Source organism: Pipistrellus hanaki (genome assembly GCF_964339955.1).
Source record: "Pipistrellus hanaki genome assembly, chromosome: 18".
Classification (NCBI taxonomy): domain Eukaryota; kingdom Metazoa; phylum Chordata; class Mammalia; order Chiroptera; family Vespertilionidae; genus Pipistrellus; species Pipistrellus hanaki.
Window position 1 is genome coordinate 7,245,733 of NC_140520.1, and position 19,234 is coordinate 7,264,966.

The window sequence follows — 19,234 nt, forward strand, 5'->3', positions numbered from 1 at the left end:
GGTTCCTAAGAATTTGAACTTCCTTAGCAGCTCTTCCAAAACCATGAGCCACAGCAGCCGTTCAGGCACCAGATCAATGACCAGCCGTGGTGAGACCAGAACCCCGCACGGTCAGGCGCAGATGGCCTTCGTTGGGATGAAGGCTCCTTGGGGGCAGCAGAGGTTAAGGCTGAGAGTTCTCCCTGGGAAAGCTCATGGCCAGGCTGCCACCTGAACCACAGCAGCTGCCCTGTGCGAGGTGCGAGTGGCCGCGGGCGGGCGCTCAGGCCTGGGGAGAGGCACATGGTGAGGAAACGCCGTGTTTTCCTTCCACAGGCATTTTCTTTGGACACACATGGGCAAGATGCTTCGGGCCAAATACTGAGCCTCGCCTGACCATCAGTGTTCGTGTGGACCGAGGTCATGCCAAGGCTGTGACTCAGAGTTCTGGATCTAATAGAAAAGCCACTCTGTGCCACCTCGGCCCCGGAGCTGTGTATCAGCCCCGGAACAGGACCGTAGGGACGGGTGACACGCTTCAGACCTGACCTAAAAGGGCAAATGCGTGTAAAAGCACCCTGCTGCCCGCCCTGCCTCTTCTCCGACAGCTCGGACAGGAGGACAGAGGGGCCTCTCAACCAGCAGGCGCTCTCTGGTGCCAGCTCCCACCCGCTATGTGCCAGGTGTCTCCCGCAGCCTCTGTCCCCGGAGCCCCGGCCCTGTGGCTTAGGAAGCCCACGTTGGCGCTGTCCCCGCCCTGCCCTTGGGGAAGGGGTGCGTCTGACATGGGCTGTTCTCGCGTCGCCAGTCTGAGGCAGGTCTGACCTGGTGTCCCCAGCACCTGCCAGGGACCCTGTCCTATTTGGTCCTCAGCCCCCTGTCCCCCAGCTGGAGCGCCTGGAGCTGGAGCCCGCGTCTGTGCGCGATGGATAGCCCACTGCCTGGGAGTGACTGTCCCGCACCCTGCGGTCACAACGCCATCCCAGCCTGCTGTCACCTGGGAGCCGGAAGCCACAGCCAGGCCACGTCCCTGCCGACCAGGACAGAACAGAGTCCACTCCCGAGGGACAGTGCTCCCTGAGAGATGGTGCTCCCCGAGAGACGGTGCTCCCCGAGTTTGCACACAGGACTCGACTCAGAATGGGAGAGGCAGGCACGGGCATTGGCTTTCAAAGCCACACAGGTAGGCGACCTGCCACAGAGCTGCGGTGCTGACCCCCAGGCCACCATGGGTGCTGCTTTGAAACTGGCCTGCGCTGGGCAGGCGCTGCCTCCCCGAAAACGAAGGTTCTCCCTGAGGGTGGACAGCGCCCGGGGAGTCCTCTCTGGGGAGCAAGTCTTTCCATAGAGACCAGCCAACGTCCTGGCCGGGCACCAGGCAGCCTGGGACGGTCGTGCTCAGGGACAGCGGCTGTCAGCAGCCTCAGGGGATGAGAGGACCAAGGGAGCCGAGGGGCGGGCTTTTCTGATTGAAGCCTTTTTCTGATTGAAACCGTGTTGTTCACGTTGGTCTCCGAACGTGAGAATGAAGTTGCAGGGTGAGGGGACCAGGATGTCGGCTTTTAAGAAAATGCAAAGCGGTTGGTTTTAGAGAAGTGGTTTTCGGAGTGTGGGCCCCAAGGAGCAGCCTGAACCGCGGGGGATCTGTCAGAGATGTACATTCTCAGCTCTCCCCGCCACCCCAGAAGCACAGCCCCGGGGGTGGGCCAGCCGCCGGGCAGGGGGAAAGTTTTAAGAACCACTGTTTTAGACAACAGCCATACGATAAGGCCTTTCCCCAAAATCTTGTTGAAACAGAATCCTATCGAAATATTTTCAAAACAAAAACTCAAAGGTAAAGCCAGAGAGAAGGGTCTCGGATTCGATGCCCTGCCAAGGGCATGTGCCTGGGTTGCAGGTTCAAACCCCAGCCCGGGTCAGGGCATGTGCAGGAGGCAACCAACCCAAGTGTCTCACGTCGATGTTTCCCTCTCTCTCTCTTTCTCTCTCCCCCTCCCTCCTTCCCTTCCTCCCTTCTACTCTCTCTAAAAAGGAAAAAAAAAAAAGTCCATGGGAAATATCCTTGGGTGAAGATTAACAAAAACAAACTAATTCATTTTTTTAAAATAATAAACAAGTGCATGTGAATTGGCTGTTGCCACAGTCCGCAGGCCGGTCAGCAGGCCCATGGGGGGCCACAGGCCCAGTCTCTGTTCCTGCCGCTGAGAGGTGCGGGGGACGGAGGAGAGGGGGTGGGTGGCGTGAAGGGTGTCGGCTGTGGTTGGTATTGGCAGATAGGTCCTCCGGGCTGCCCTCGGGCCAGTGAGGCGGGACACATTGATTCCCTAGTTTCCATCGCGAGATGTGGGGCTGGTCTTATTGACAAGAGCAATGCCGTGACTTGCTGCCCTGCTTGCTCAAGGGGCCGCCGACACCCAGGCATCACTTCCGACACGGCGCAGGGTCCTCACAGCTCTTCCTTCCGTCCCTTCCACGTGAAGCTAAACGTGCAAACACATCCACAACGTCCAGCGCATACTTTGAACACGCAGTACAATGTTCACGGCTCGATCATCTCCACACTTCCTCCCAGCCCTCGGCGTTCTCAGAGACAGCAGCCTCCTCGGTCATATGTCCCCTCCTCTCACTACACGGGCACCATCAAGCCCCATGGTGACCGAGGGCTCGGACATGCTGGTCCCCGGGCAGAGAGGGGACCAAAGCCAAGGATGCCGCTCCAACTACCGGCCTTTTCAAATAGACGTGTTTCTTCCCGGCAGGAACTAAAAGTTAAAATGCTGAAGGTCTAAAAAATTATGGTTGGGCAAGTCCCTTCAAGTTGTTCAATTTCATAAATAAATTGTCCTATCTAATAGGAGTTCTAAAACAATCAGTTTTCAGATTGTTTTATAATGAGTGTGTGTGCGTGTGTGCGTGTGTGTGTATGAGTGTGTATGTGTGTGTGTGTGAGAGAGAGAGAGAGTGTGTGTGTGTGAGCATGTGTATGAGTGTGTGAGCATGTGTATGAATGTGTGTGTGCGAGTGTGTGTGTGTGTGTGTGAGTGTGTGTGTGTGTATGAGTGTGTGTGTATGTGTATGAGTGTGTGTGTATGAGTGTGTGTGAGTGTATGAGAGTGTGTGTGTATTAGTGTGTGTGTGTGTGTGTATGAGTGTGTGTGTGTGTGTGTGTGTGTGTGTGTAACAATATGAGAGACAGGTTGGGTCAAACAAGACTTCCGGTGGCATCACCTTTACTGACCCTTCAGCCGCACACGGTTTCCAATTGGTTGATGAACTCAGGAAGGAACCCCCTCAGTGTTAAATCTGACCTCTGGGGGGGGATCATCTCCTGCGATAGAAGACAATGTCTGCGTGTTAAATGCAGGTGCTTAGGGAGACCTCCCCTCATGCTTCTGATGCTGCGTTGGGACCTAGTCTGTGTTTAGGATGAGAAACCATCCGGAAATCCGGGATTCTCACCCCTTCTCTACAAAATCGGTAACTTTTGTTGGTTTTGCTTTAACAGTTTCCATTCTTCTACATCTCCCCTCCAGTTAGATGTGCTGGTAGATGGGAGCACTCCAAAGAACCAGACGTACCAGTCCTGTGTTTCCCATGTGGAGGCTGCAGACACAGGCTTTTTTCTGCGGCTGCAGAATCAATTCGGCCGACCCGCTGGTCCGGGGTTCTGAGACGGTCACAGGGCTTGTGTGGACGGAGCACAGAGCCATGACGCCGGCCGGAGGAAGATGCTCACTACGCGTCCCCGGAGACTAGCGAGTGACCGCTTACGGTCCAAGCGTGAGCTGCCCTCCTGTTGTTTTATTAACTCTGGACATTAGCAATTAGAGACACTAACAATTAGAGACACTAACAATTAGAGGCATTAACAATTAGAGAACAGGAGGAGAGGGCGGGGGCGTGAAAAGGACTCCGTCCCTGAGACTAACAGCAGGCCACACAAAGGGAGGACACTCCCCGGGCACCCAGGGTACATCCCAGCAGCAACAAGGTGGTCCATTGGAAAGGCGGACGGACGCTGTGACATAAGAGATGGGTGACATAAGAGATGGCAGGGAGGTTGAAAACTGAAACGGAAGTTGAGCTTCGGGCCGGAGCAGGGACAACAGAAAGGAGCTGAGGGGAGTCGTGAGCTGCGCCTTCAGCTGTGCCCACGGAAGAGAGGACCTGTGGTTGCTTCTTAAATCCCAATGATGACATTTAGAGATTCCGGGGGAGAAGGGGGCCTATCCAGCTAGTCTGCATCGACCAGTTATTCCTGAAGAACATCAATTCCCTTGGCTCTGAGTCTGAATTCCGCCAGCTCTATTTTCTCACATCCTTTGGTTTCCTGAGTGAATCGGGCCACGGAGAAACCTCAATTACAATGCGCCCCACAGACCAGCTGTTGTAAATCAATATTAACTTTCCGAATTACAAAGAGGACTCCTGAGAGTTTGGTCAGCGTCAATAAATCTCTCCGAGGTGGATGAAAGAGGGGGTGAAGACTATAGAAGTAACCATGACAAAATGCAGTAAGCTGGAAGCACCCTCAGCAGACCTCAATCACACACACAGACACACACACATACACGCACACACACACTCTCACACACACACTCACACACACACACTCACTCACACACACACACACACACACACACACACACATAAGCCCACGCACGCACGCAAACAATGCCTTCATGTCTGACAAGCCTTGGGCCTCAGGAAATATGCCCCCAAAGTTAGAATTGCCAGACTTAGCAAATAAAAAATATGGAAGACCCAATTAAATTTGAACTTCAGATAAACAACAAAAAAATGGTTAAGTATGTCCCAGGCAATAGTTGGGACATACCTACATAGAAAAAATTATTTATTGCTTATCTGAAATGCAAATATAATTGGGCCTCCTGCACTTTAACTGGCAATCCTACATAGAAGTCTTTGAACTCAAGTTTCAAAAGAACACTAAAAGTTAAATGCTAATATTTTTAGACACTCCCCTGGCCCCAACAGTCATAAACCGATCACAAATTTCATTCCTGAAATCCTCTGGTGGCCCTTTGATAGAAGCTAAACACCCAGGTGATCCTTGATGTGATTAGTTCATTATTAGGATTATCACTAAATGCAAACACAGCATTTTTGGTTGGTTGTTAATCTTTACCCAAGGATTTTTTTCTTCCCCATTAAGTTTTTTAAAATATATTTTATTAATTTTTTACAGAGAGGAAGGGTGAGGGATAGTTAAAAGCATCGAAGAGACAGAAACATCGATCAGCAACCTGCTGCACACCCCTTACTGGGAATGTGCCCGCGACCAATGTACATGCCCTTGACAGGAATCGAATCTGGGACCCTTCAGTCCGCAGGCCAATGCTCTAGCCACTGAGCCAAACCAGACAAGTCATCTTCCCCATTAATTTTAGACAGAGTTTAAGGGATGGAGAGAGTCAGGGACAGAGAGAAACATTGACATGGGAGAGACACATCAATTGGTTGCCTCCCACATGCGCCCCGATCAGGGAGGGAATCAAGCCTGCAACTGAGGCCCGTGCCCTTGACCAGAATCAAACCCACAATTCTTCAGTCCCCGGGCTGATGCTCTAACCAATGAGCCATCATTTTTCAGAAAAAAAAGATCAGGACAATAAAAAAAAAATAAAAATTAAAAAAAAAAGAAGAAAAGATTAAATAAGCACCTTCTTAATGCAGGGACTAATTTTTTATCATCTTTTAAAGAACCATGCATCCCATTCAGAAGAAGAGAAATGGGAGCGATGTCAGGTCGAGCACCTGTGGGAAAGGGGAAGCTCAATGTCAAGTTCCTCTTGGCACCCACCACCCGGGTATCGGACCGTGGAGGGCGTGCAGGAGGCAGCCCGTCAGTGATTCTCTCTCGTCGTTGATGTTTCTATCCCTCTCTCCCTCTCCCTTCCCCTCTGAAATCAATAAAAAACCTATGTAGTCATAGCCTGGTGCTCATGTATCCCTGAGTCGGGCAAGACTCCAAGCCATTACCTTCCCCGCGCCCATCGGTACCTCTCACCGGGAACCAGGCGCCAGGCCCGGTGGTGTGGGAGAGGGGCGAGGCGGGCTGCCCTGCGGCGCAGGTGGCAGGAGAGGGGGCACAGAGGGGAAGCTCTCGGCGAGCAGAGCGGGTCCCGAGAGGCACTGCGCACCCAGCTTCTCCTTTCCCACGTGTGCTCCACCTGACACCTCCCCAAGGGCCGCAGATGGTACCCCTACGGGGCGCTCACTGATGTCTGTAGGGGAGAACTGAAACCCACATCGTGGCACCTGTGGGCTTCGATCGGGAGGGGTGTCGGCCCTTGCTGGCATCCAGGAGCGGCCGATGGACGCCCCTCCCCAAGAGGAGCCGCTGGAGCGTCGCCGGCCCTCGGGGGGGGGGCCCGGGTCAGGCCCCGCAGGAATCCTAAGCCAGGCGAACCCCCTCCATACCACCCGCGACACACAGCTCACCCGGGAGTGTGACGGCTCATAGACAGCTTGGCCTCACCTCACGTCTTTGGTTGTTTTAAGAATGACCCCAATTGCCGAGACATCGACAATGGTGCTCTCCCTCCCTCGGACAGGCTGCCTCACCTGATTGGCCAGTTCCCACCCTGACTGCAAGGAAGACCCCAGGGACACGGGGCACGGCCAGCTGGCGGCATCACTGCCCATCAGGTGCCCTTTTTCTGCTGGGGCGGCTGCCCATGGCCAGGGCGGCCTGTGGGGGCTGCCAGGAATGGCAGGAGCGTTAAACCTCCTGGCTGGGCCCAGGAAGCTATGGTAGAGGTGGGACCACCAGGAATTACTGGAAAGAAAGAGGGCCTAGACGCTCATCCACCACGCTTATCCCCATTTCACAGCACGGAACACCGAGGCACGGCGAGGTTACACCCCCCCCCCCCCCCCCGCTCCGGTTTATGCAGCTAAATCCTCCAGATTCTTTTTTTTAATATATTTTATTGATGTTTTTACAGAGAGGAAGGGAGAGGGACAGAGAGTTAGAAACATTGATGAGAGAGAATTACCGACCAGCTGCCTCCTGCACAACCCCTACCGAGGATGTGCCCGCAACCAAGGTACATGCCCTTGACCGGAATCAAACCTGGGACCTTTCAGTCTGCAGGCCGATGCTCTATCCACTGAGCCACACCGGCTTCGGCAAAATCCTGCATGTTCTTATCAACACTTTCTCAACGTGTAGTGCACGTTACGTGGCTTTATGGGGGCATCTCACATCGCTAAGCAGTGAGCACTCAGGACTGCGGGAGCCTCTGCTTTCGGGAATGAGGCACGGATGTTAGTTCCGAGGGAGCCGCGGGCTGGCGGTGGATCCCGAGGACAGCTTCATGCTACCTGCACATGGCAGCGCGTGCTCCCAGGAAGAGCCCTTCCTCACATGGCACAGGTGGCTGCCGCTTCAATAAAAGACCGTTTCATTCCCGTTTCCAATGCTTTTTAGGAGTGGGGCAAAAGTAGGTTTACAGTGGTGAGTACATGGATCACAGAGTTTATCCTTTGCTGTTATTTATAAATTATCGTATTCTCTCCCACAGGAACAACTGGGAACCTCCTTCCGGCTCATCCTCTGCTATTAGCTAGCCCCCAGCCTGGGCTGGCTTGCCACAGAGATGTGTCCATCTGCTTTCTTCTAGATTCTGAAACGTTAACGGTGGGTGGAGAGATGACCAGCTACAGCGTGCAGAACAGAGCGGTCTCCAAACAAGGCTACACGTGAGGAGCACTTGTAGCAAGATGACCGAGGACAATTTCAAGAATTGTTTGTCCAACATTCGCTTTTTCGCTGCAGCCACAGACATAAAAACTGTCTTCCAGAAGAAGAAGAAAGAAGGGAGAAGCAAGAAGCAAGGAGGAGGAGGAGGAAAGGGAGGAGGAAGAGGAAAGGGAGGAGGAAGAGGAGGAGGAGGAGAAAGAGCCGCTCTAGTTGTAGGATTGACTGAGGTGGAGATGAATTTGGCCCCGGATGATGCTGGCCAGGAGAAAATGATTAGAGGACATCCAGGAAGGCTTCCTGGAGGAAGGGAGGACAATCAGATGGCACAGTAAGAGGCGGCAGGGCTTGGTGTCCAGCAGAAGAGAGAGTGGTTCATGCACATTGACAGTCAAAAGGCAGTCGACAGGAGGAGGGAAAACAAACCAAAGCAATGCGGCCAAAACCTAGTCTCAGCCATTTCACCAGTGGCTTCCATCTGATCAGAGACGAGCGGGGGAAGAGTAACACCACCGCACTGGGCACTGGGCCGGACAGGAAACTCCTGAGCACCACCATGCCCTCGCCGGCAGCCCTGGTCTGGGAGCTTGCTCTCTCGCGAGACATTATGCTTCACGCTAAGTCTTCAGGGCACACAGCGACAGCCTCTGCCCTCCAAGACCACTGGCGAGGCAGGAAATCAATGCCCGGTGAGAGCTGCACTACAGAGAAGTGCTTTGGGTGCAGAGGACCAAGCATTCAGAGACACAGTGGCCAAGCGTCAAGAAGGAAGGGGCTCTGGTCAATCAAGAATGGTAACCGCACTGGAGAGAGCGGCAGGCACACAGAACCCTCGGTGGTGGGGGTGAGGGTGAGGGAGCACGTGGAGATGGGGGGAAAGTGCTACAGAGACACTCAGCTGGAGCGCAGGACCCCGTGGAAGGAGACAGGCTCACCCACGAACGCTGAGACCGCTCAGGCCCCAGGGACTGCTCCAGGATGTGAAATTGCAAGCGGGTCCCCAGTGAGTCAGAGGACAGCTGGGTGAAGGTGTGTGGGGGCTACAGACAAATCTTTTTTACTGCACTCACCCCACTGAGCCTACTCCTGCCAAAGGCAGGCCCCTCTCAGAGGCTGGAGAAGGATGATCCCAGGACAAGGGGCACCATCAGTCACCAGCCTCTCCAGGGGAACATGTTTGTCCACAAGTGTGCGTCTCTGTGCTTGATCCCCAAAACGTGTCGCATGTGTACATGGTAACCGTCAGAGAGTGCCTGGCCGCCAGCGTCGGCCCGGAGTGGGCTTGTATTTGGGAAAATTGGGAAATCAGTCTCTTTGGTTCAGAAAACGCAGCGGAAGTTACTACGCTCACTTGGAAAAGGGCTCTATTGATGCAAATGTGCGCTGTACTTATGTAGTAAATAATTCATTTATCTTCCGATGCAATCAAACTGCAATCATCTCCCTAGTAGCTTACTGTCTTCTCTGGAGCACCAACTGCATTTCCAGCTCTCCATTCAGAATGTCAGTTAAAAACCTAGAAGAACTTGCAAACCACTGCCTGGTTGTTTTAATCATCTCAGCATCCCATCCCCGCTTGCTTGGCGATCAGCAGAATTGTCATGAAGGTGTGGGCAGGGGTGAAAGTAAACATCCGCCATCAGTGGTCGATGGAGCCATGACCCCCTGCCAGAAATACCCACGTCTGCATGCCTCAAACCTTTGAATATTGTAATAATATGAACAATAAAGATTTATTTAAAAAAAAAAAAAAAAAAAAAAAAAACTTTGAATAGGTTGTTTCCCTCCATGGCAAAAACGACTTTGCGGCTGTGATCAAATCTAGGATCTCCAGATGGAGAGATTATCCCAGGTGGGCCCGAGGGCATCACAATCCTATATAATAAAGAGGTAATATGCAAATTGACCGTCACTCCATCACAAAGCTGGCACACCTACAAGGGGGCAGGGCCAGCTGCTCTATGGACCTGCCGTTGGAGTCCCCTCAGCCCCACCGGGGGCCTCAGGTCCTCCTGCACACCCCTCTGACTAAGGCTCAGGCAAGCAGGGTGGGCAAGGCACAAGTAAGTCTCAGTTGGCAGTCGCCCAGCTGCCCAGGGCCAGCCCAGGCTTGCGCTGCTGGCAGTAGCAGCAGCAGAGGTGTGAAGGGGGCACTGCCTTCCCCAGATCGCCTGGGTCGCCTCCTGCCCCTGAGGGCTCTCAAACTGTGAGAGGGGGCAGGCCAGGCTGAGGGACCTCCCCACTCCAGTGCATGAATTTTCATGCATTGGGCCTCTGGTATAATAACTGGGGCAATGCCCATCGCTGAAGAATCTCTTAAATAAAAAAAGAATAGAACTGCTGGTTGAAGGACGAGCGGTAGGTTTGTAGCTAATGACCCAGAAAGAGACCCACTAGGCAATATTAAGGTAAAAGATAACATTGTGAAATGAAAAGCACTCTATTTCTTTGTTTGCCTGTTTCAGAAAAAAATAAAATTGTGTTCATCTTTATAGAAAATACTTGGAATGATTTCTTAACGATTCGTAACGGGATGTGAACGATGGGTGACGCCTGGGCGGTGCGGACACTGGAGAGACTTTCTCGGTCCACTTGGTGCGGAATTATCTTCCCCCAAAGCGCACGCATCCTCTCTGCGAGTGGAGGAGAGGACCGGGGGCTGTGGCCCTTTAGGAGGGAAGGAGGGAAGGAGGGAAGGAGAGAAGGAGAGAAGGAGGGAAGGAGGGAAGGAGGGAAGGAGGGAAGGAGGAAAGGAAGGAAGGAAGGAAGGAGGCTCCCTCACCCATATGGGAGAGCAGTCTGGGTTCATTTCTCTCTATTCCCATCCGAGGCCATGCCCCATTCCCAGGCTCCAGGAAAACCCCAAAGCTGGACCCCCTGGTTTTTAACTCCCTGTCCCCGCTGAGTTACAGCCTGGCTCCCTGAGCCCCCGCACCTGCAGTCATCTCAATGAACGCGCCCCAGTTTGCCGACCACGGCCCTGATCAGCCTTGGGCAGCAAGGGTCACCTTAAGAGGCAGGCCGTGTCTGTCCCGGAGCCTGCACCTGTGGGGACGGGGACGGGTGGGGAGGGGGATCAAAAGCGCTTGTTTCCATGAACACGGGGGGGGGGGGGGGGGGGGGTACATGTATCTTTACGAAAAAGCATTTTCAAATTTTTCTGATAGATCGCACACAACAGCGTACTGTAGTCTGAAGCTGCACACCTGACATTTACATAATGTTATTAACCAGTGTGACCCGAATCAGTTTAATAATAATTTTTTATCAAAAATCTCATTTCTGGAGAGTGCTCGCCGACAGCTCTGAGACCTGGGGGCCATGCAGGGGTCATCAGTCCGCCCCCTCCCCCACCCCCACCCCCACCATCCCCCTTCCCCGCCCCTGCTGCCCAGGCACCGGGGCCTCCCCACTGCTTCCCGGCACACTGCTGAGCTGTGGCGGAAACCCCCACCATGGAGAACTTCACTGGTCTCCAAAGGTTCCAGAATAATGATGTGTGGAGAATAACGACACACCATTTATTTTATTCTTTCTCCAACGGAGAACAAAAAAAGAGAGTTATTTAAAGGCAAAGATAACAAAAAGGCACTTTAATACAATTACACTTTCAGAGGACTTGCCAAGAAAGTATGACCAGCTGCCCAGTCAGCAGTTTCGCAGAGACAGCCTCTGGAGGGAGGGGATTCGTGGAAAAGAAATGACTGTAACTACAGTCTGCAGGGCAGCAGGCGGTCCGTGTGCATTGTGACTTTTTTATTCATTCCTTGCCTCGGAGACACAAACCCTTTCCCCACCCCCCACCCCCAATCTAACCAGCGGGCCAACAGCAGCCCAGCGGGAAGGCCTTATGAGTGCAAATCTGGGCACTGGTAACACCGCCGGCCTGCTGGGCCCCATCTCACCACCTCCCTAAAGCAAGCAGCGTTCTCTGGGATCAGAGGGGAGGGGATCTGAATTCTCAGGCGACACAAGACCTTCCCAAGGGCACAGGAGGGGCCAGTGGAGAAGGATGCCCCAGCCCTCCCTGCTCACCCCCCCCCACCCCTCACCTCCAAGCCCACTCCAGCCCTCCGCTCTCCGCCCCTTCCTTCTTCCTGACCCCCACCCCCAACAGGCCCTCATCCCACCCAGACGTGGACATCAGGCCAGGCCCGAGCAATGGGCTTCGTGGAATTCCTGGGTTTTCCTTCGAGATGTTCATCTCAGAAGCTAGAAGAGCTGAAACCAATTTAGCTCAGTGGATAGAGCGTCAGCTTGCGGACTGAAGGGTCCCAGGTTTGATTCCGGTCAAGGGCATGTATTTTGGTTGCGGGCACATCCCCAGTGTGGGGTGTGCAGGAGGCAGCTGATCGATGTTTCTGGCTATCTGTCCCTCTCTCTTCATCTCTGTGAAAAATCAATAAAATATATTATTAAAAAAATAAAAATAAAAAAAAGCTAGAAGATTTGTGCCTAGAGGAGACTTGGTGACTCTCTTTTTCCCTTCCTCTCTCTAAAAAATCAACAAAATATATTTTTTTTAAAAGAAGAAAGACCCCTCACTGGTTTGGCTCAGTGGGTAGAGCATCAGCCTATGGACTGAGGGGTTCCGGGTCTGATTCTGGTCAAAGGCACAGGCCCGGGTTTTACAGGCTCGATCCCCGGGAGGGGGCGTGCAGGAGGTAGCTGCTCCATGATTCTCTCTCATCCTTGATGTGTCTATCTTCCTCTCCCTCCCCCTTTCTCTCTGGAATCAATACAAATATTAAAGGAGGAGGAGGAGGAGGAGGAGGAGGAGGAGGAGGAGGAGGAGGAGGAGAAGAGAAGGAGGGGAAGGAGGAGGAGGGGGAGGAGGAGGAGGAGGAGGAGGAGGAGGGGGGGGAGGAGGAGGAGGGGGAGGAGGAGGAGGAGGAGGAGGAGGAGGAGGAGGAGGAGGAGGAAGTAAAGAAAGCAACTGATGAACTCTCCGGAACCTTGTCGCTCGGCTGACCAAGAGGAGGAAGGGGATGGAATTGGGTCTCTCCTTGAGAAAATTGTTTTTGCTGTCGGGTCATTTTTTTTTTTTTTTTTTTAAGGAAACTATGGGCGTAGGAGATGGAGAGGAAGAGAAGCTGCGAGGTGGGGTGCCCTCCTCCTGCTGTTCAGACGCGGGCGTGGGGGCGAGGAGCCCTGGGGACAGGGGCGCCCTCCCCAGGAAGATCTCAGCAGGGGGGGTGCGCCTTCGGGGGGGGGGGCGACTTAGGGTCGCATGCACCTCCCCCCACCCCCATGGGGAGACAGGGACTGTGCGGAACCGCCCACAGCTGGCTTCGCTCCAGGGGCTCTGGCTCCGTCATTGGAAAGTCCAGCCCTGTTGTCCTGGAAACAGAAGGGCTCCCCTGCGTGGCGCGGATCAATCAATGGCACAGCAATCAAACTGCAGATCATGCTCCGCGGGCCGGCACCTGGCAGTGCTTTGGGCACCAGGGTCGTTAGCATTCGAGGCAGGTCTCCCATCTCCGCCAGCCAGACACGCAGCCGGCACAGAGGACGGAGGGCTCCTGGGTTTGGAAACAGCACGGTTTCCCACCTCCGGGCCCTTCCCAAACCGCAGCCGCCGGCAGCGAGGCTACGCCTCTAATTGGTTCCCGGGCCGCCAAGGCTGCTGGTTCCAGTCAGGGAACTGAGGTCTGAGGACACTTGGCACATTTGTTTGTTTGTTTGCTTTGTTAATCCTCACCTGAGGATTTGTTTCCATTGTTTTTCAGAGAGAATAGAGGGGAGGGAGGGAAGGGGAAAGAAACAGAGGAGAAGGAGAGGGAGAAAGGGGGAGAGAGAGAGGGAGAGAAATAGGGAGAGAAAGGGAGAGAGAGGGGGAGGGGAAGAGGGAGAGAGAGGGGGAGGGGAAGAGGGAGAGAAAGGGAGAGGGGGGGGGAGAGGGAGAGACAGAGGGAGAGAGAGAGAGAGAGAGCGCGCGCAACATCGATGTGAGAGAGACACATGGACTGGTTGCCTCCCACGCAGGCCCTGGCTGGGGCTGGAACACCCAGGTGTGTGCCATTGACGGAACGAACCTGAGACCCTCCAGTGTGGGGGCCGCATTAACCCATCAGAGGCCCAGTGGCCTGCACGCCCTCAGCTGAGTGACCGGGACTAGGAACGTGGGCTCTTCCAGCCAAAGTCTCCACTGCTCACCCAGGAGATCCTTGCCAATGAGATAAAAGCATGAAGCCCGGCAGATGCTGGCCCACAGAGCCAAGAGTATGAGAACCCAAATCCTCCCAGTTCCGATCCCATCCCGCTCTCAGATGGCCTTCAAACCCTACCAGCTCCTGCCCCGCTCCCCCCCCCCCCCCCCGCCCTCCGCCCCAGACATCCCGGGGTGCTCTCCCCTCAGGAAGGAGTCACCGGCGCCTGGTTTGAGGGACAGGTTACTCTAGTGTCTCTGGAGACGCCGAGAGTCCACTCGGGGTTCCCTGCCTGCCGGGGTCACTGTCCCCCGTCTGCAGGGCCCAGAGGGGAGCAAGAACGTCCCCACTCCTCTTCCTCTGAGTCCCGTGGGGAGCCCCGCAGCCTCCTCCGCCCAGGGCTGGGGCGCGCTCTGCATGCATCGGGCACGTGTGAGCGGGCGTGTGGCGTGCTGAATGGCACCGCGGTGGCCAGCGGCAGGGAGGCCGGGGTGGCGGCGCTCCCCTTACGGTGCTGTCAAACCCGCGTGTCCTCTCCTCCTCTCCGTGCGATGGCTTCATCCCGCCGCCACAGGGGGCCGTGCGCTGGGGAAGGGCGGCTGCACAGGGAGACCTCACACTCGCTGCCGGTCCCAATGAAGAACTCGAGAGGCCTCCCCACGCGGCTCGCCCCTCACCACTCCCCGTTCACAGGAGGTGTTTGTGTCCGAGGTTGTGAATCCTCACCCGGGGATATTTCCCCATTGCCCTTGGGAGGGAGTGGGGGGAGGGAGGGAGATGCAGAGAGAAGCATCGATGAGGAGAGGGCGAGGGCAAGTGGAAGGCGTCCTTAGCATCTACAAGTCGCTCATGCACCAAGGTCAGGCCAGCTTGGGGCATGCACACTGCAGAATGTACAGCGAGAAGGTCTGACATCTTGACTTTTTAAAAAGAAAATCGTGGCATGGAGAGGGCACAGAGCCCCGCTGTGAACTCCCGGACCTCCCAAGCCCATCTTTCCCGTCTGCTGCTCCGGGTTCCATTCCAGTCAAGGGCACAGGCCCCGGTGGCGGGCTCCATCCCCAGTCCGGGGCGACCAGGAGGCGGCCGGTCCATGATTCTCTCTAATCACTGATGCTTCTCTCTCTCTCTCTCTCTCTCTCTCTCTCTCTCTCTCTCTCTCTCTCTCTCTCTCTCTCTCTCCCCCTTCCTCTCTGAAATCAACAAAAATAAATGTAAAGGGCAGGCCTCTTGTTGGTTGGTTGCTGGTTTCTCCTTCTGAACAGCCTCATTAAGTGCAGGCAGCTGAACAGCAGTTTCAAAAGGAAATCGTAAAAGAAGGCAGCAGAAAGCCTTCAGAAACAGGGCAGTTCCAACAAGATGCGCGCGAGTGGCCGGTCCCTCTCTGTCCGGCCGAGCGGCCATTCCGGCTGCGTGGAAGTGACCCGTCCACTGCGCGGGCTCGGGGACCAAGGGCCGGCCCGGGAAAGACATCAGACGGGGTGGCCCTGGCGTGGGCAACCCGCCAGGCTGGTCACCGCCTCTCTCGTTTACCCCCCATGCTGCCGTCCACACAGGCAGCTTTTCAGAGATGACATTAAAAAAAAAAAAAAAAGCCATCGGTTGCCATAGAAACAATAGCGCTGTGTGCCCCCTGGTGGGAGTGGATAGGAGGCTCGAGGTGGAGCCCCTGAATTGCTTGCAGACAAGCCACCAGGCCCCCTCGAGTGGCTGTCGCTGTCTGCTTGGGACAGAGGCCACTGAAGTACGACCTGGGTGTGGGGACACTGAGAAAGACGCCACTCAATCCCAGCCCCCCGCGGGAGGGCCGAGCGGGCACTGCCACCCTGGGCCCCGCACAGTGGGAGCCAGGCTCCGGCCCCAGGCTGAGGGGCCCCGGGGGCATCATCAAAGATGGAATCATGCCCTAGCCAGCTTTGCTCAGTGGATGGAGCATCAGCCTACAGACTGAGGGGTCCCAGGTTCGATTCCGGTCAAGGGCACGTACCTTGGTTACGGGCACATCCCCAGTGCGGGTGTGCAGGAGGCAGCTGATCGATGTTTCTCTCTCATCGATGTTTCTAACTCTCTATCCCTCTCCCCTCCTCTCTGTAAAAAAAAATCAATAAAATATATTTACAAAAAAAAAAAAAAAAAAAAGATGGAATCATCTCGAGGACTCCATCAAGCTGGCGTTACAGTCCCCAGGTGAGACCGCGCTGCCAGGGATCGCGAGGACCGACCGTGAGCGAGGCCAGAGGGACGTGCTGCCCGTCAGTGTGGGGCCTCGTGGGGACGGCTTCCCTCGTGAACCAGCAGCATCCATGGCCCAGCCTCCACGAGGTCCTGGCACCCGCAGCCCAGCCCGCCCAGCCCAGAGGGCGTCCACCAGCCCAGAGGCACGCCGCCTGGTGGGTATTAAGCTCATGTGACAACGCAGGCCTTCTAGAAGCTCCCCCCCCCCCCTTTCGACCGCCCCCCATGCTGCTGTGAGTGCTGTCGGGACCAGAGGAGAGGGCGGGGCGGACCGCAGGGCTTGGCGGCAAACAGCTGGGCGGTGGGTCTGTCACCTGTCACCAGGCGGGGTCAGGGCCATCCTTCCATACGCCCCCTGCTGGCAGCCCGGCCCCAGGAGCAAACACCCTCTGGGCGCCTGGGGCTGAGGGTGTGGAAAACTCCCTGGAAGTGAGCCCGCCCTTCCTCTTCCTCCCCTCCCCTCCTCCCTCCTCCCTCCTCCCTCCTCCCTCCTGGGGAGCGGTGGGGGGTTTCCATCTGAATGTGCTGTTTGGAACAGATGCACACGTAGCTCGGCGTCCACTGAGATGTGCTTACAGTTATAAAACACACCTCATACATGTGCAGGCATTTGTCTCCTAGCACAGACCCCCCCCCACGCCCCTTCCCTGATCCCCCAAATGGGGAGACAGACGCCCGGAATATTTGAAAACTGGTGAAACAAGGACACGGGGGAACTGAAACCAGGGCCCCTATGGCTCTGATTAAATCTCGTTTTCAATCCCAGCTCTGGAGCCATCCCTATCCATCCCCCATCTACCCCCACGCCCCAGAGGCCTCGCCTCTCTCCGGGATAATCAGCCACCCAGAGGCCGCAGAGGCTGCAGCCCAGAGCTGAGGGTCCCAGTCTGACCGCTGGCCGGCTAACGGTGACCCCTTGGCCTAAATACGTCCGTCTCAGCTTCCTGAGCCCTAAGGGGAATGACCCCTGGCTGCTTGCCCGTGAGACCAGGCAGAGGGCGGGGAGCAGACCTCAGCGCCGCCCCCTCCCCGCAACACGGTGTCCTGTCACTTGGCTCCATAGGACCTGTAACCTCAACTCCATCACAGCAGGGTTTTCAGTGTCCGCTCCGGCCTCCATATCGGCCAATCCAGCATCACACTGATTCCTTTCTCAGTCTAGGCACTGCTCCGGGTCAGAGGGCACAGGCAGACGGACCCAGAACAACATTGGGGTCCCCGGTGTAACCGAACCTTAAGTGCCTGTCACTAAGCGAAGGAAGCCAATCAGGAAAGCCCACCGGCGGCAGGACCCCATCTCTGTGACCTTCTGCTAAAGGCAGGACTGTTGGGACAGCAAAGAGGGCGAGGCCGCCAGGGGCTGGGGGAGGGGCATGGGCAGGCAGGGCACTAGGGTTTTAGGGAAGCCACTCTGGGTGATACCATCGTGGTGGATTCGTGTCATCTATTACCCGCCTGTCCAAACGCGTAGCATGTACACCCACCACCAAGAGTGAACGCCCGGGTGAGCTATGGGTTCCGGGCGGTTATGACGTAGGTTCATCCTCATTAAAAACAAAGAAGTGCCCCCCCCGGGGGGGGGGGGGAGATGCTGGCAGCGGGGGAGGCTGAGCGTGTGGGGGCAGAGGTGGCCTCCGTGCCGTCCTCTCTGTTTTGTTAGGAACATAACGTCGCTCTGAGAAGCGTCGACACCAAGAAAGCCTCCTCATGTTGAGACATGCTCTTCCGAAAGACCCAATCTTGTCGTTTTCAGGCAGTGAAATCTGAACGGGATTGCAGGAAGGTTCCCAGCCCGCCCCCTGGCGCTCCCTGTCCCAGGGTCCCTGGTACCAGTGACCCTCCTGGGGGGTAGACACAACGCGGGCAAAGCCCCAAGCCGCCCTGCGCCCCACACCAGGGACTCAGGTTTGCTGATGCGCTTGGGGCTCTGTGATGGAAGGACCTGCCAGGGGGCCCCCAGCGGGGAAGTGGGAGGGCGGAGGGCACTGCCTCCCCTCCGCTCTCCCCCTCCTTGCCCCCCCCCTTGCCCCTGCACCGGGGCTGCTGAAGGAGGAACAAGAAGGTGGTGCAGCACTGCAGCATGCAGATCTGACCCTGACTGACCCTCACGTGCGAAAACAAACAAACAAAAAAGGCTGAACAAAGGCGAGTCGAGGCTCTCGCACATCAAAAGAAGAAGAAATGCTGCAAAGAAAACCTCCAGCCCAAGACGGGCCTCCGCCCTCTGCAGACCCAGCGGCCTCCTCGGAGCGGCCACAGGGGGGAGGGGGGGGGCTCAGCCCTCCGAAGTCCCTGGTCCTGGGTCCGTGACCCACTCTCACCCGGCCCTGGGCTGCGCACCCCAGCGGGCTCCCCGGCGCCCTCTGCCGGTGCGGCTGCGCGGCTGCGGCGAGGGGAGCTAAGGAAAGGGCCTTCTCCCCAGGTCCGTGCAGCGGTTTCTGGTTTCTGTCCGTTTCCCCATCTGTGCTTATCAGACTGGAGCGGTCACCACCGAAGCCGGAAGAGCTGGTTGGAAGGAGATTGCTGGGTCCCACCCCGAGGTTCCGAGGTTCCGATTCAGGAAGGTCTGAGCAGAGCCCGATAGATAATGTGCATGTCTAGCGAGTTCCCAGGGGATGCTGGGAGGGTGCAGTCCCAGAGCCGCTGCCGCCCTCAAACTCCACACACACACACACACACACACACACACACACACACTCACACAGGCGCCTAGAAAACAGGCTTTTCCTAATGCAGGAAGGGCGCTGAGTCAGCGGAGAAGAGTTCTGAATGAGCCCTGAGTTCCTTCCCCACGCCTGGCCTGCGCACTTCCCATGACAGCGCCGACTCCAGCCACCCTGCGGTGACCTTGACCCTTGGCATTGGGGGGTGCGGGGGGTGCCGACACACAGCCAGAATACTGCTGAGCGGGAAAGCCCACCGCACTCGCGCCCGCCCGCACCTGCTGTCTGCTCCGGCCAGCACCCCTATCTCCTGAGGTTAGGGCCCAGGAGCCCCGAGGGTGATGCCCCCTGCAGCCCCATGTGTGGGCGCAGGTGCCCGCAGCCCAGCCTTTGTGGCTGCCCTTCAGCCAATCCGGGCCCCTCGGGACGGCTCTGCGGCAGGCCCACATCCCTGCCCGCTTCCCCTTATCCCTCAGCTGACG